Source organism: Ranitomeya imitator, chromosome 2, assembly GCF_032444005.1.
Source record: "Ranitomeya imitator isolate aRanImi1 chromosome 2, aRanImi1.pri, whole genome shotgun sequence".
NCBI lineage: Eukaryota > Metazoa > Chordata > Amphibia > Anura > Dendrobatidae > Ranitomeya > Ranitomeya imitator.
Genome location: NC_091283.1, coordinates 246,764,352 through 246,773,525, shown reverse-complemented (window position 1 = coordinate 246,773,525; position 9,174 = coordinate 246,764,352).

Below are 9,174 nucleotides of genomic sequence, written 5' to 3'. Positions count from 1 at the left end.
GTTGTGCCAGCCAGATGTTTCGCTCCCGTTCCAGGTCGAGGTTGATGCTTCTGAGATTGGAGCAGGGGCTGTTTTGTCGCAAAGAAGTTCTGATGGCTCGGTGATGAAACCATGTGCCTTCTTTTCCAGGAAGTTTTCGCCTGCTGAGCGTAATTATGATGTTGGCAATCGAGAGTTGCTGGCCATGAAGTGGGCATTCGAGGAGTGGTGTCATTGGCTTGAAGGAGCTAAGCATCGCATGGTGGTCTTGACTGATCACAAGAACTTGACTTATCTCGAGTCTGCCAAACGGTTGAATCCTAGACAGGCTCGTTGGTCGCTGTTTTTCTCCCGTTTTGACTTTGTGGTTTCGTACCTTCCGGGCTCTAAGAATGTGAAGGCGGATGCCCTTTCTAGGAGTTTTGTGCCCGACTCTCCGGGTTTGCCTGAGCCGGCGGGTATTCTCAAAGAGGGGGTAATTTTGTCTGCCATCTCCCCTGATTTGCGGCGGGTGCTGCAAAAATTTCAGGCTAATAGACCTGACCGTTGCCCAGCGGAGAAACTGTTTGTCCCTGATAAATGGACGAGTAGAGTTATCTCTGAGGTTCATTGTTCGGTGTTGGCTGGTCATCCTGGAATCTTTGGTACCAGAGATTTGGTGGCTAGATCCTTTTGGTGGCCGTCTCTGTCGCGGGATGTGCGTTCGTTTGTGCAATCCTGTGGGATTTGTGCTCGGGCTAAGCCCTGCTGTTCTCGTGCCAGTGGGTTGCTTTTGCCCTTGCCGGTCCCGAAGAGGCCCTGGACACATATCTCTATGGATTTTATTTCGGATCTCCCTGTCTCTCAAAAGATGTCGGTCATTTGGGTGGTTTGTGATCGCTTCTCTAAGATGGTCCATTTGGTACCCTTGTCTAAATTGCCTTCCTCCTCTGATTTGGTGCCATTGTTTTTCCAACATGTGGTTCGTTTACATGGCATTCCGGAGAACATCGTTTCTGACAGAGGTTCCCAGTTTGTTTCGAGGTTTTGGCGAGCCTTTTGTGCTAGGATGGGCATTGATTTGTCTTTTTCCTCGGCTTTCCATCCTCAGACAAATGGCCAAACTGAACGAACCAATCAGACCTTGGAAACATATCTGAGATGTTTTGTTTCTGCTGATCAGGATGTTTGGGTGTCCTTTTTGCCTTTGGCTGAGTTCGCCCTTAATAATCGGGCCAGCTCGGCTACTTTGGTTTCGCCGTTTCTCTGCAATTCTGGTTTCCATCCTCGTTTCTCTTCAGGGCAGGTTGAGTCTTCGGACTGTCCTGGTGTGGATACTGTGGTGGATAGGTTGCAGCAGATTTGGACTCATGTAGTGGACAATTTGACATTGTCCCAGGAGAAGGCTCAACGTTTCGCTAACCGCAGGCGCTGTGTGGGTCCCCGACTTCGTGTTCTGGATTTGGTTTGGTTGTCGTCTCGTTATATTCCTATGAAAGTTTCCTCTCCTAAGTTTAAGCCTCGTTTCATTGGTCCGTATAGGATTTCTGAGGTTCTTAATCCTGTGTCTTTTCGTTTGACCCTTCCAGCTTCTTTTTCCATCCATAATGTATTCCATAGGTCATTGTTGCGGAGATACGTGGCACCTGTGGTTCCATCCGTTGATCCTCCTGCCCCGGTTTTGGTTGAGGGGGAGTTGGAGTATATAGTGGAGAAGATTTTGGATTCTCGTATTTTGAGACGGAAACTCCAGTACCTGGTTAAGTGGAAGGGTTATGGTCAGGAAGATTATTCCTGGGTCTTTGCCTCTGATGTTCATGCTGCCGATCTGGTTCGTGCCTTTCATTTGGCTCATCCTGGTCGGCCTGGGGGCTCTGGTGAGGGTTCGGTGACCCCTCCTCAAGGGGGGGGTACTGTTGTGAATTCTGTGGTCAAGCTCCCTCCTGTGGTCATGAGTGGTACTTCGGCTGGTTCTGTCCATAAGCTTCCTTTGGTGGATGTGAGTGGGGCTGCGGCTTCTGAGTTTCCTTCCTCAGGTGACGAGGTTAAGTCGTTAGGTGCTGCTCTATTTAACTCCACCTAGTTCTTTGTTCCTGGCCTCCAGTCAATGTTCCAGTATTGGTCTTGCTCTCTCCTGGATCGTTCTTGTGGCCTGTCTTCACTGCATAAGCTAAGTTCTGCTTGTGTTACTTTTGTTTGCTATTTTTTCTGTCCAGCTTGCTATATTGGTTTTTCTTGCTTGCTGGAAGCTCTGGGACGCAGAGGGAGCACCTCCGTACCGTTAGTCGGTGCGGAGGGTCTTTTTGCGCCCTCTGCGTGGTTGTTTGTAGGTTTTTGTGCTGACCGCAAAGCTATCTTTCCTATCCTCGGTCTATTCAGTAAGTCGGGCCTCACTTTCCTAAAACCTATTTCATCTCTGTGTTTGTATTTTCATCTTTACTCACAGTCATTATATGTGGGGGGCTGCCTTTTCCTTTGGGGAATTTCTCTGAGGCAAGGTAGGCTTGTTTTTCTATCTTCAGGGCTAGCTAGTTTCTCAGGCTGTGCCCGAGGCGCCTAGGTCTGGTCAGGAGCGCTCCACGGCTACCTCTAGTGTGGTGTGATAGGATTAGGGATTGCGGTCAGCAGAGTTCCCACGTCTCAGAGCTCGTCCTATGTTATTAGTAACTATCAGGTCACTTTGTGTGCTCTTAACCTCCAGGTCCATTGTGTTTCTGAATCACCAGTTCATAACAGTCTCCCAGGTCTCTTTGAAATTTCTTTATTTTATTCTGTTGAGTTTCAACTTCCCATTTATCTAGATCTTGTTCCAATACTGTATCAAAGTTTTTTAGGTCATCAGTACTTAATTTACTATTTAGTTTTTCACGTGTCAGTTCAATCTCTTTTTCCAGATGCTCTAGAGTTTTTTTTATCATTGCCTATCAGTAGCACCAAAAGCGTTCGAGAGCATTTGGAAAGAGTTTCCTCCCATTTGGAGGTAAAGCCAGTGTCTTCTGAATTTAGAGTGGGAAATAATTGAATTCTAAGGCCTCTAGGTATTATATTTTTTTGAAGATAGTTTTCTAATGCAGCCTTGTTCCACCACACCTTTGCCCTCCTTTTTAAAGTCTCTTTGATCTTAAGCTTCAAGTCTTTTAAATCAACTGCTTCAGTGTCCGCTATGGATTTCTCACCGAATACCGTCCCGAGTTTTGAAACCCAGGCTCTATCACGTTTTTTATAGTCCATAAAACAAGTGGAAGGATCTGCGAAAAACAGATAATGTAAACAACACAACCTACAAATTTCTTCCAAAGTAGATATTTAGCTCCTAAAGACAACAGAAAAACATATCAACCTATTACAAATGTATATAGTCCTAGTTCTCTATTTATTCATGAAAATATATATTGAGGACTATATAACATAATAGAAGCCAATAACCGGAGTTTATAAATATAACAAACTTTATTTAAATATCATAAATACAATCATCATATCAATAATATATCCGTGAAGTTTTACCAAAGACATACAAAGAAAAACAGAAGACAAAAGGTTTTGCCAGGCAGCAAAACGCAGGGTGAGAAAACCACACCACCTAAAATCCCTATATATGTGTTAACGGCCCCAGTCTGAGATGCCATGTGTAATGGACTACCATAGCAGTTGGATAAAAAATGGGCTCAAGACGAAAAAAGAGCGATCCACACTAGAGTGAGATATAAGTAAAATACCATATAATGTTTATCAAATTGAGCCAATAATTAAACGGGTATTAGTATATTAATTTATAGTACCTGTGGCCATGGTCAGTCCGAGGGGGGTGGGTAGCGCTAAACGCTCTCATTTTTCATATTTCTAGTGCAGTAATGCAGTTCAAATTTCGTATTTCAAGTTTGTATGTTCTAGCGCTGCAGTGTGCTGCCTTATTTACTTAACTATATACGAGTTGGCGACTCTAGGTTCAGCACCTGTTCACATTGAGTCTATGTTTGGATGTGCAGGTCAGGTTTTTGAAATGCAGGGAAAATCAGGCCCAATGTATAACAGTACACAGCTTCAGTGGCAGACAGATATGCCACTAACAGGAATGACGCTGATGCAGACACTAACAATTAAAATCTCCCCCTTTTTATTTTTTCTGGGAGAATATTGAAGAAATGTGGCCCACTCTTATACAGTATATGTTCTGTAGCACAAAATTAGAGACAGATGCCACACACAGCACTGGCACTGAGGCAGAAATGCCAATCTTAATCTCCCACTATTTTTTTTTTCAGGGAGAATTTAAAAGAAATCTGGCCCAGTATTACACACTAGGTTTAATGTGACACAAAATTTGAGACAGGTGACACACACAGGAGTGGCACAGAAGCAGAAATGTCAATCTTAATCTCCCACTATTTTTTTTTCCAGGGAGAATTTAAAAGAAATCTAGCCCAGTATTACACACTAGGTTTAATGTGGCACAAAATTAGAGACAGGTGGCACACACAGAAATGGCACCGAAGCAGTAATGGCAATCTTAATCTCCCACTATTTTTTTTTTCCAGGAAGAATTTGAAAAAATCTGGCCCAGTGTTACACACTAGGTTTAATGTGGCACAAAATTAGAGACAGGTGGCACACACAGGACTGGCACCGAAGCAGAAATGCCAATCTTAATCTCCCACTATTTTTTTTTTCCGGGAGAATTTAAAAGAAATCTGGCACAGTGTTACACACTAGGTTTAATGTGGCTCAAAATTAGAGACAGGTGGCACACACAGGAATGGCACCGAAGCAGAAATGCCAATCTTAATCTCCCACTATTTTTTTTTTCCGGGAGCATTTAAAAGAAATCTGGCCCAGTGTTACACACTAGGTTTAATGTGGCACAAAATTAGAGACAGGTGGCACACACAGGACTGGCACCGAAGCAGAAATGCCAATCTCAATCTCCCACTATTTTTTTTTCCTGGGAGAATTTAAAAGAAATCTGGCCCAGTATTACACACTAGGTTTAATGTGGCACAAAATTAGAGACAGATGCCACACACAGCACTGGCACTGAGGCAAAATTGCCAATCTTAATCTCCCACTAATTTTTTTTTATTTATGGGAGAATTGGCAAGAAATCAGGCCCACTGTTAGACTGTATGTTTTCTGTGCCAGAAAACGAGACACAGATGCCACACACAGGACTGCCACTGATGCAGATTTGCCAATTTTAATCTGCACCCCTTTTTTTTTTTTATTCAGGGAGACTAGTGAATAAATCTGGGCCACTGTATTAGAGTATATTTTCTGTGCCAGAAAGTGGCTTGAAGAGCTATAACGAAACAAAAAAAAAAAAAGGGACTGTCCTACAATTACTATCTCCCTGCAGTTACCTCAGCAATGTATGGCAGGCAGCAATAACAAGGAGTGGACTGCTGCACAAAAAAGTCAACAGTGGACGAACAAACAAGAAAGCTGTGCAGAAAGGAAGGAACAACAGGATTTGTGCTTTGAAAAAAGCAGTTGGTTTACACAGCGGTGTACAAACAGCAATGCAGCTATCAGGGAGCCTTCTAGGGCAGCCCAATGAGCTACAGCGCTGAGGAAAAAAAATGTAGCCTCCACTGTCCCTGCAAACAAAAGGTGGTGTTGGACAGTGGAAATCGCTACAGCACAAGCGGTTTGGGGGTTAATGGACCCTGCCTAACGCTATCCCTGCTTTTGACGAAGCGGCAGCAACCTCTCCCTATGCTCAGATCAGCACCAGTAAGATGGAGGTCGGCGGGAACGCCCCTTTATAGCCCCTGTGACGCCGCAGACAGCAAGCCAATCACTGTAATGCCCTTCTCTAAGATGGTGGGGACTGAGACCTACGTTATCATGCTGCCCACACTCTGCGTCCACCTTCATTGGCTGAGAAATGGCGCTTTTCGCGTTATTGAAACGCATGGCCGACCCCACACAGGGATCGGGTCGGGTTTCATGAAACCCGACTTTGCCAAAAGTCGGCGACTTATGAAAATGATCAATCCGTTTCGCTCAACCCTAACACCCACATCTGCTGGCTCGACCTTCCTGTCCCAATTACTAGGGGACCGCAGCAGGACAGCAGGATTGAAGCCAAAGCAGTGAAAAAAGGTTGTTGGTTGGATGGTGGATAATAGAAAATAGTAAAAAAATGGGAACCTAAAACATAACATTTAATAACACTATTAAAGTGACTTGAGACAACAACAAAAATCAAACATATACTGGATTTAGGAAAATCTAACCACATATGAAGCTGATTATAAGTCTAGAGACCACTAGTTAATATAGGCAGACTTCCCTGCTCCCTTAACTTGAAACAGTCACTAAACTGATAGACATTTATAATCAAGCAGAGGAGAGAAACAAGGTACATAGATCCAAAAGAATAATACCACCACTGCCAGTAATATGGAAAAGTAGAAAAGCCGGTGCCATCCGTGTTTATTTCTGCAGGTGGCATCGTTCCATACGGGCGACTTTATCAGCAGTTATTAGTTCATCGTGCGATTACTAAGCCTGTAGTGTTTTTACAGGTTGTGACAACTTGTGCGTTATCTTCACAATAAATATGGGAAACTTTCCTGTGCTGAGATTTCCCCAGGCTGACGAAGTTTGACCTGCTGCAATAACTTCCATTCACTCTGCCCAGATTCATGTTCAAAAGCCTTGACCCATATGTGACCGCAGCCTTAAAATGCCCATTGGACCTCATGGTTGTCCAGTGCTGAGAACATTTCTTTAAGCATGGATGTTTTCAAAATAACCAACAGGAAAAACTAAATATTAAACAAATAAACTCCCCTTCAGTCACCCAGTGGATAGTTTGCAGGCTGCTCTGGAGGTCTGCGCCATCTTCAGAAGTGATATTCGGGTCATCCAGATATTAACAGGTCAACTGAAGCCTGTGATTGGCTGCCACAGCCCGGTGACTAGAGGAAGATGCTAACCAAGAAGAATCCAATGTGCTCTTCTAGTCATCCATGCCTAAACAATGTCAGCAAACAACCCCTCTAAAGCGACCTACACTCCCCCCATGTTAACTGTAATGATACATTTCTAATATCTTGTCACTGTACCGGAAGCCTCCGCTCTGCTGCTAATCTTTACTTATTTACCATTGGTACATCATTTTCTTCTTGTCCACATTGGCCACTGCAGATTCATGGGGGGGGGGGGGGAAGCTGAGCAAAGTCTGAACCTTTGCCCTCCTGCCATTCTCTGCCCTTGGATGGAGAAACCAACATGTTTATCGGCACTGGTGCGTCTCACACCGATGGCATGGCAGGGAAGCCATGGTACCAATTTACCACAGTGATCCCGATAAAAGGGATTGGGGGACCCAATTCATGGGGAACAGCTATTTAGGGGCATGAAGACAATAGGGTACTGATGTCAGACATGAATGGAGCAGAAGGAGAGTAGAGGCCATTAGGTATAATGACTATGCATTAGAATTATGTAGTTACATGTACTGTGGAGGAAGAGGAGTGTCACTTTAAAGCAAGTCTGTCAGTACAAATTGAGTGTTGAAACGAATTACAAGTCTCCTTGACGTAGCAAACATTTAAAAGGAGTTTGTCACCCCAAAATACATTTTAAATGGGCTATACAGTGTTGTAGGGGACTTAGTAGCTATAAAACCCATAACAGCACTGTGCCTGCTACTAGTAGAGTACCTGAAGGAATAACTTTATGTGCATATGATGGGGCTGCAGTGTACCCCTGGGGTAGCCAGGAATTCTCTGGGCTGTAAGGCCACCTCTTTGGCATATTAGGCGATTTCCATGCTTCTGACTGATCAGCACGCTTCCCAGAGCGAGCACTGTCTGAATGCAACTGGCATGTGTGCATATGATGGGGCTGCAGTGTACCCCTGGTGTAGCCAAGAATTCTCTGGGCTGTAAGGCCACCTCTTTGGCATATTAGGCGACTTCCATGCTTCTGACTGATAAGCACGCTTCCCAGAGCGAGCACTGTCTGAATGTGACTGGCATGTGTGCATATGATGGGGCTGCAGTGTACCCCTGGTGTAGCCAAGAATTCTCTGGGCTGTAAGGCCACCTCTTTGGCATATTAGGCGACTTCCATGCTTCTGACTGATCAGCACGCTTCCCAGAGCGAGCACTGTCTTAATGTGACTGGCATGTGTGCATATGATGGGGCTGCAGTGCACTGGCATGTGTAGCCAAGAATTCTCTGGGCTCTAAGGCCACCTCTTTGGCATATTAGGCGATTTCCATGATTCTGACTGATCAGCACGCTTCCCAGAGCGAGCACTGTCTGAATGTGACTGGCATGTGTGCATATGATGGGGCTGCAGCGTACCCCTGGTGTAGCCAAAAATTCTCTGGGCTGTAAGGCCACCTCTTTGGCATATTAGGTGACTTCCATGCTTCTGACTGATCAGCACGCTTCCCAGAGCGATCGCTGTCTGAATGCGACTGGCATGTGTGCATATGATGGGGCTGCATTGTACCCCTGGTGTAGCCAAGAATTCTCTGAGCTGTAAGGCCACCTCTTTGGCATATTAGGTGACTTCCATGCTTCTGACTGATCAGCACGCTTCCCAGACCGAGCACTGTCTGAATGTGACTGGCATGTGTGCATATGATGGGGCTACAGTGTACCCCTGGTGTAGCCAAGAATTCTCTGGGCTGTAAGGCCACCTCTTTGGCATATTAGGCGCCTTCCATGCTTCTGACTGATGAGCACGCTTCCCAGAGTGAGCACTGTCTGAATGTGACTGGCATGTGTGCATATGATGGGGCTGCAGTGTACCCCTGGTGTAGCCAAGAATTATCTGGGCTGTAAGGCCACCTCTTTGGCATATTAGGTGACTTCCATGCTTCTGACTGATCAGCACGCTTCCCAGAGCGAGCACTGTCTGAATGCGACTGGCATGTGTGCATATGATGGGGCTGCAGTGTACCCCTGGTGTAGCCAGGAATTCTCTGGGTTGTAAGGCCACCTCTTTGGCATATTAGGCGACTTCCATGCTTCTGACTGATCAGCACGCTTCCCAGAGCGAGCACTGTCTGAATGCGACTGGCATGTGTGCATATGATGGGGCTGCAGTGTACCCCTGGTGTAGCCAAGAATTCTCTGAGCTGTAAGGCCACCTCTTTGGCATATTAGGCGACTTCCATGCTTCTGACTGATCAGCACGCTTCCCAGAGCGATCACTGTCTGAATGCGACTGGCATGTGTGCATATGTGCCTGTT